The sequence below is a fragment of the Otolemur garnettii genome, unplaced genomic scaffold (assembly GCF_000181295.1).
Source record: "Otolemur garnettii isolate 467f Iridium unplaced genomic scaffold, OtoGar3 scaffold00066, whole genome shotgun sequence".
NCBI classification, from domain to species: domain Eukaryota; kingdom Metazoa; phylum Chordata; class Mammalia; order Primates; family Galagidae; genus Otolemur; species Otolemur garnettii.
The window spans coordinates 7,828,858-7,836,638 of NW_003852461.1; positions in this window are offsets into that span (position 1 = coordinate 7,828,858).

Sequence of the window (7,781 nt, forward strand, 5' to 3'; positions counted from 1 at the left end):
GCACCCACCAGGATTACCTCCTTTAATTCTATCTGTAACTTTAATTCCCCTTTGCCAGGTAGAGTTACACAGTCACAGATGCCAGGGACTCTGTGGCAGGGACATCTTCGGGAAGGTAGCCATTATTCTGCCATCACATGGAAGAAAGGCACAGAATGAGACAGTTTGGGGCATTTTGAGGAGAAAAGCATCACAGTGTTCTGGAAGGGGCCCTTTCCACTTGGCCTCGGAGTTACGGGTGTGGGTTCAAATAACTCATCCGTGTCCTAGGCTGTGAGCCTGAATATGTCACCTGACATCTCGGAGCGTCAGTGTCTTCATCTAATAAGTGCAGATAGCAATAACTAATTCCCCCCCAAAGTTGAAGGAATATAATATTTTTTAAAGTTAATGAAGCAGTACTTGGCCAAGGAGAGGGACTCAGGGAATGAGGAGGAACAGTGAGAGATTGATTTTGGGTGGACCACTGGGAACCAGCAGAGGGGTGAAAGGACAGAAAAGCAAACAGAATCTATACCGTGAAGAGCCTTGAATGCCAAATTTTATTTTATAGACCATGAAATGTTATCAAAGGCACTGACTGGAACAAGTGAATGGCTTGAGCATTCACCGAGTGAAAAGGAATGTCAGATGAATTAAAATGAGTAGCTTTGGCATGAAGATTCCCTAGGGACAGGTAGGCGAGGCCCTCTCCCATCTAGATTTCACATTTTAAGCCAATAAGTACAAAATAAATCCCCCAATTCTGTTGCTGCCCGTGGCAAACAGCACGTTGCCCTGTGAGCATTCCGTTCATGTTCACACATAATTTTAATTCTGCCTTAACTTCAGATTCATGGATTTCCAATTTATACAACATCTGGAACACCAAGGGCATTGGAAAAGCCATTCTGGGAGGCTGCCACTTACACAGTAGGGCCTCAATAAACATTTGTTGATCAAAACTGCAAAATATGGGGAAAGGGGAGATTTGGAAACCGAAACTAGGTCTTTTGAAGTGGAACATAATTTGAAGGGTTTAACTGCAACATATTGAAAAGCATATTTTGCAAGTGAACAGTTGGTGAAATCAGCAGCTAAGGTTAGCAAAACAGCCAGGGGAGGAAGAAAAGGGAGCTTAGAATCTCTGTGCATGCGGAGGGAATGTCTTGGACTTATTTTCATTTTTATGACAATCACACACACACACACTCACACACCTATAATTGGGCAACTCCTAATTACAATCATCAAGCATTAACTTGGAATATTACAGAAGATTCCTCCTTAACGCCTATGATTATTATGCCATCAGATATTCCTAACTGATATTTATTTATTTATCTGAGACAGAGTCTCACTATATCACCCTCAGTAGAGTGCTGTGCTGTCACAGCTCACAGCAACCTCAAACTCTTGGTCTTAAGTGATTCTCTTGCCTCAGCCTCCCAAGTAGCTGGGACTGCAGGCACCCACCACTTTGCCTGGCTGTTTTTTTGTTGCAGTTGTCACTGTTGTTTATAGGCCCAGGTGGGGTTTAAACCCACTAGCCCCAGTGTATGTGGCCAATGCCCTAACCACTGAGCTTATAGGCGCTGAGCCCCCAACTAATATTCACTAATCAACCCTAAGAAGTTGTTTTGTAAAATTTTTCTGCCATCACCAAAATATGTTTGATTTGGAATTTCTAGTTAGTTATTTCTGTGTAAATTGATACATTTGTGATAAAAAAAAAAAAGAATATTTTAAAGCTAACCGTCTCCCCATATTATAGCACAACGCTGTGCTCCTCACACAATTGCTTCATTTTAGGGCCTGTCTTGGAACAGGTTGACTCTAGTTTACTGAATCAAAGCACCTGTCAAAGACTTCATCACAGGTAACAATCTTATTATGTCTTTAGAAGTTTCCTTTAAAATTTAGATTTGATCCTGAGCAAACAGAAAGGCAGGCAGTACCGACATTTATAGAAGTGCTCTCTGAGTCCTTCCTGGACATCATCCTCCTGGACCCTCACAGAGCCCCGTGAGGGAGCACCTAGGAGACTCTCACTGGACTGGCGGAAGGGGGAAACTCTGGGAGTTTAATATCTCACCAAATCTCTTTCCACCAGCAAGTAACGGAACCAGGATTTGAACCTAGTTTTCTCAGCCATCAATGGCTGTAGCTTAACTTCCATCTGTCAAGGCAATTGGAAAAGGATCCATTGAAATCAAACAAGGTCATTGATGGGCAAGGTCAGGTGCTGAAGCTACAGGAAGGGGCCTGGAAAAGAGTGATGCTAAAGAAAACATCCCTGAATGCAGAATTACTGGTTTGTTCATCTCTAAGAAGAAACCAAGAAAGATTTCCATCAATAAATACCTGATTTCAATTAAGAGCTTAGCAGATAATAATAATCATCACCATAATGCTGATAATATTTATTGAGTACATGCATACACTGTGCCAGGCCTTACTCTAAGCATCTTAGAGACATTATCTCTCTTAATCCTCTCAATATCTCTGGAAGGTTGGTACTGTTATCCACTATTATCAACCCATTTTACTGATGAGGAGCTAGGTACACTGAGGTCACAAGGTAAATGACCAGCAATCTGGTTGTGTATTAAATCACATTGCATAATCAGAATGAACCAGGGAACACAGAACCTCATAATCACACAATACCAGTGAACACAGAACCTCATTAATGCAAGAATATCTTTTATCCATGAAAGTAATGGTAGCTGGAATGTTTGCAGAACTTTATAATTTATTAAAATGACTTATACATTATCACCTCAAATGATTCTTTTAGAGGGCCCTATCCATACTGTACACATTCTTTCATTCTTTCAATAAATGCATAGTAAGCACTTGCCCTAAGCTAGCTTTAGAGACAGAAAAGGAATTTAAAAGGATCTCACCTTTGCCTTCTTGGAGTATCCTTTAATAGATAGGACATTCTTTAATAAATAATTACCTGAGATGGGGCATGGTGACCCACACCCATAATCCTAGCACTTTGGGAGCATCACTTGAGGCTACGAGTTTGAAACCAGCCTGAGCAAGAGCCAAGACCCCATCTGTACTAAAAATCGGAGATTTAGCCACGTGTGGTGGCCTGTACCTGTAGCCAAAGCCACTTGGGAGGCTGAGGCAGGAGGATTGCTCGAGCCCAGGAGCTTAAGGTTTCAGTGAGCTGTTATGAAGCTACTACACTCCAATCTGGGCAACAGAATAAGACTCTGCCTCAGAAAAATAAAAAATAAAGTAAAATAAATAATCACACACAAAGAACTATGAATGAAAATTACTGGGAATTCTGGGAGGCTGAGGCAGGTGGACTGCTTGAATTCATGAGTTTGAGGCCAGCCGGAGCAAAAGCAGGACCCCATCTCTACTGAAAATAGAAAAACTGAGACAAGATGATCACTTGTGCCGAGTTGGAGGTTGCTGTGAGCTATCCCTCATGGCACTCTACCCAGGTGACAGCTTGAGACTCTGTCTCAAAAAAAAAAAAAAGAAAGAAAAGAAAAGAAATGGGAAACACTTTTATTACCAGTAACAGGGAGCAGCCTAGTCAGAAATTCTAGGACTCACCGATAGAGCTAACCTGGAAAGCTAACTTGAGCTGAAGTCCAGGCACAATTGAGAATATCCACCCTATTTAAAATTGCAAGCATTTACTGCCTATTATGTTACTAACCTATTTATTTTTATTTTTATTTTTTATTTTCTTTCTTTCTTTTTTTTTTCTCTTTTGGAGACAGATTCTCACTCTGTCACCCTGGATAGAGTGCCCTGGCATCATAGCTCACAGCAACCTCCAACTCTTAGGCTCCAGTGATCCTCCTGCCTCAGCTTTCTGAGTAGCTGGGACTACAGGCACTTGCCACAACTCCTAGCTAGTTTTTCTATTTGTAGTAGAGACAGAGTCTCTTTCTTGCTCCAGCTGGTCTCAAACTCCTGAGCTCAGGCAATCCGCCCACCTCGGCCTCCCAGAGTGCTGGGGTTACAAGTGTGAGCTGCTGAACCTGCCCCTCTTTCTATTTTCAATGTCAAGAACCATCTTCTAACACACTGTAGAGCCCACTTATTTATTGTATTATTCACGGTCCTAGTCCCCCCCCCAGAGTCATATGCAATGAGGTTTTTTAATGAGTTCACACTTAGAATCCTCAATAATATTGGAGAGGCCCTGTGTAAGCAAGTCACAGGGGACACAAAATACTCAGATTGGAGAAATATTTAACAGAGTTTTAAAAGACACTTAACATGCTCATGGCAGAAAAGCCTTGATGGGTGTGGCTGATTTACAAGCAGCTGGATATTAACGCAAGCGATGTCAAAGTGCATGAATTTTGTAGAGTTTCCTAATTCTAGTTTGTTAAAAACATAATGCCAAAAAAGCAGTATCTTAGATCATTTACTGTCTCAGCTAGACATAATTGATATAGTGGCAGGTAGCCAGCACTGTCGGCAGAAAGAGCTTTCGGGAGGCCAAAGAGGCCAGACCTTCGAGGACCCTCTGGTAGATTCCTCCCTGCCTGTCCCGACGCCTCTGTCCTCTTCCAGGAAAGAGCAGAGCAGGCCTTAGGCTGGGGAGTCCCGGGTGGGTGCTCGCCTTTATACCCTCCTCCAGGCCCAGAAGAGAGAAGTTTGCCTCTTTTAATTAAAACAGATCTTTGTCAAAATAGTGTTTGGTCTCAAAGTTTATTTATTAGAGTCCCAGACTACACCTAACATGTGGTAAGAGTCTGGAGACCGTGTGGCAGGTATTACAGGAGGTGCTCTGGGCTTGCTTCTGTCAAACAAATTAAATGCCGCACTTCTTACACTTTACAAGGCCAAATTAAACACCCGTCAGAGGGAGACTCGCTGTCACATACGTTGCCTGCAGCCTCCTTGACACAAGCTAGCTTTCTCCACAAATCCCTGGCTGTGTTCCTGAAGACATGAAGATGACCTTTTCTCACCTAAGCAGCCGTTTCCAAGGTTTAGGTCAGGCGTCCTCAAACTACAGGCCACAGGCCACATGCAGCCCGTCTAGGACATTTATCTGGCCCACCGGGTGTTTTTGCCGCCACTGCCTGTCCTGCTTAGCAGCCGACTCATCCCAGGGCCTGCAGTCCGGCCCTCCAATGGTCTGAGGGACAGTGAACTGGCCCCCTGTTTAAAAAGTTTGAGGACCCCTATAGGTCTTCCCTACAAGGACACTCCTCCTTCCAACTATTTTGGAATTCTAGTTAGCATACAGAAGACCTTAGCTACCACAGGCAGTTTATTCTTACAGATAAACATTGTCACAGGTGTCCGTTATCCGCTTTTCCCAGAGGTAGTTTATACTAAGTTAAATGAGAGCACCGTTCTGGAAGCCCTTTTCAGACTGTTTGCAAATCAAGCTATGATACTATGGGAACTAACATGGTCACTGATAATTCTTCCGTCACTGTAAACCTGAGTTATCCAGCACCCCATTTAGATTATAATCTGACAGAAGCATGCCGGGTTGTGGTTGTGGTTTTGCCGCCTGGGTATCAACCTGGGAAGTGCTTTGATAAAATAGTACTTTGTCTGAGTTGTTTCCTCACATACCTCACCCTGATATTCATTCTGGAATCGCATATGCTAAAGGCTAAAAGAGACCTTGAAAGTCACGCAGCCAAGTACTTCTCAAATGGGAGTCAAATACACAGATGCACTAGCATTACCTTGGACACTTATTAAGAACACAATTTTCCAAACCTCATCCCATACCTACTGAAACAGAAGATCTGATTGTGAGACCTGGGGATCCACATTAAGAATTAGTTCCTCAGCTCACATCTGTAATCCCAGCACTCTGGCAGGTGGATTGCTTAAGCTCAGGAGTCCCAGACCAGCCTGAGGAAGACTGTGATCCCATCTCTACTAAAAATAGAAAAACTAGCCAGGTGTGGTGGTGGATCCCAGCTACTCAGAAGGCTGAGGCAAAAGAATCACTTCATCCCAAGAGTTTGAGGTTGCCATGAGCTATGATGATGCCACAGCCCTCTACCCAGGGTGACTCTGTCTAAATAAAAAAAAAAAGAAAGAAAGAAAAGTAGAAGTTCCTCAAGTGAATTTGACCCTTCACCACCATACTTGGAAACTACTGGATTCTATTCTCCCTCTTACTGCCCAATCAAGGGTGATACGTAAACCCTCTCAGTGTGTGAGCCCATGTATGAGACGCAAGAGTCCTCCCCTTTTTATAAGTATTTAGGAACCGAGAAAGGCCTCAAGTTGTGGGCAGTGATTTCACATATTCACTCTATTATCTGCGTTAGGTAGGGCATAGCATTGCAAGGAAGAGTAATTCAATGTTCAAGTCAGGACCCAGACTTCAAATCTCGTAGTGGGATGTGGCAGTAGGAGATTCCAGGTGATATGATCATCCACACCAAGCATTTGGGGGTAGGATGTGAGCATGTGGCTTCTCTGATAGGGAACGAGCCCCAGGCCATCGGGGAGGAGACCAAACCTCGCAAGGATGGAGCTCAGCTCAATTAATCACAGTAACGACTGGCTCTCACGTAGGACCAGCATGTGCCGGGCACTATTCTGAGCACTCTCTGGGGATTAAATCATTTAATCCTGACATGGCCCATTTCCATAGGCACCATGATGAAGCCCTGTAACAAATGAAGACACTAACGCACAGAGTGATTAAGTAATTTGCCCAAGGTCACACAGCTAGAAATAGCTGAGCTGTGACTCAGACCCAGTCAGGGTGGCTCTAGAATACATGCTTTTTTTTTTGGCAGTTTTTGGCCGGGGCTGGGTTTGAACCCGCCACCTCTGGCATATGGGGCCAGTGCCCTACTCCTTTGAGCCACAGGCGTTGCCCTAGAATACACACTTTTAACCATGAAACCATACTGCTTCCTCTGCAGGCTAATGATTAGAATACCACTCTAGTCAGCAGGGGAAACAAAGCACTCCATGGAACAGTCAGTCAGGAACCGGGGCATCGGCACAAGGTCAGTCCTTGCAAGAAAACTGCATCTTGGTGAAGACCAGGACAATGAATCCCCAACCTTCTACCTGGAGGACCAATTCTATCTAGACCACTAACCCCCAGGGATGGAGCAGGGACTCTTGTGCTGTCCCAGCTCTAGAAAGCACAAGCTCAGAAAAAGGGTAGGATGGTCCCTGTCTTCTCAGCTCAGGCTGCCATGACAAAATGGTACGGACTGGCCAGGTGCGGTGACTCATGCCTTGAATCCCAGCACGCAGGGAGGCCAAGGCAAGAGGACCCCTTGAGCTTAGGAGCTCAAGACCAGCCTGAGCAAGAACAATACCCCTGTCTCTAAAACCTAGAGAAAAAAATGAGCCAATGCTGTGGCTGGCACCTGTAGCCTGACCTTCTCAGAAGGCTGAAGTAGGACGATCACTTGAACCCAGGAGTCTGAGGCTGCTGTGAGCGAGGCTGATGTCAAACCACTGCAGCCTGGGCAACAGAGAGAGACGCTTTCTCAAAAAATAAATAAATAAATAACATAGAATGGATGACTTTAAAAACAGAAATTTGTCTGGGTACAATGGCTCATGCCTTAGGAGGCCGCGGTGGGAGGATCACGTAAGCCAGGAGTTTGATGCTTCAGTGAGCTGTGATCACCTCAGTACCACACTCCAGCCTGGGTGACACGCAAGACCCCGTCTCTTATGAAAAAACAAAATGTATTTCTTCCCAGTTCTGGAGGCAGGAAGTCTGAGCTCAGGGCAGCAGTGTGGTCAGGTGCCGGGGAAGGCTCCGGGCTGTGTGTGGGCAGCAGTGTGGTCAGGTGCCGGGGAAG